This window comes from Colobus angolensis, unplaced genomic scaffold, assembly GCF_000951035.1.
Source record: "Colobus angolensis palliatus isolate OR3802 unplaced genomic scaffold, Cang.pa_1.0 Scaffold15, whole genome shotgun sequence".
NCBI classification, from domain to species: domain Eukaryota; kingdom Metazoa; phylum Chordata; class Mammalia; order Primates; family Cercopithecidae; genus Colobus; species Colobus angolensis.
The window spans coordinates 10,946,405-10,946,780 of NW_012114599.1; the positions used below are offsets into that span (position 1 = coordinate 10,946,405).

The 376-nt window shown below is 57.4% G+C and overlaps 1 protein-coding gene across 2 annotated transcripts in view; it reads left to right on the forward strand.

Moving 5' to 3' along the window:
- Positions 1–376, forward strand: part of HNRNPLL (heterogeneous nuclear ribonucleoprotein L-like) — a 40,975-nt gene that overhangs the window by 38,558 nt on the left and 2,041 nt on the right. The gene's annotated exons all lie outside the window — the stretch shown is intronic.

Sequence of the window (376 nt, forward strand, 5' to 3'; positions counted from 1 at the left end):
CGCGATCCGCCCGTCTCGGCCTCCCAAAGTGCTGGGATTACAGGCTTGAGCCACCGCGCCCGGCCTGTTTTGTTTTTTTGAGACGGAGTCTCGCTCGGTCTCTCAGGCTAGAGTGCAGGCTGGAGTGCAGCGGCCTGATATCGGCTCACTGCAAGCTCCGCCTCTCGGGTTCACACCATTCTCCTGCCTCAGCCTCCTGAGTGGCTGGGACTACAGGCGCCCGCCACCTTGCCTGGCTAACTTTTTTGTATTTTTTGTAGAGACGGGATTTCACCATGTTAGCCAGGATGATCTTGATTTCCCAACCTCGTGATCCACCCGTCTTGGCCTCCCAGGCGTGAGCCACCACGCCCGGCCGATACTGTTTATTCTTTTT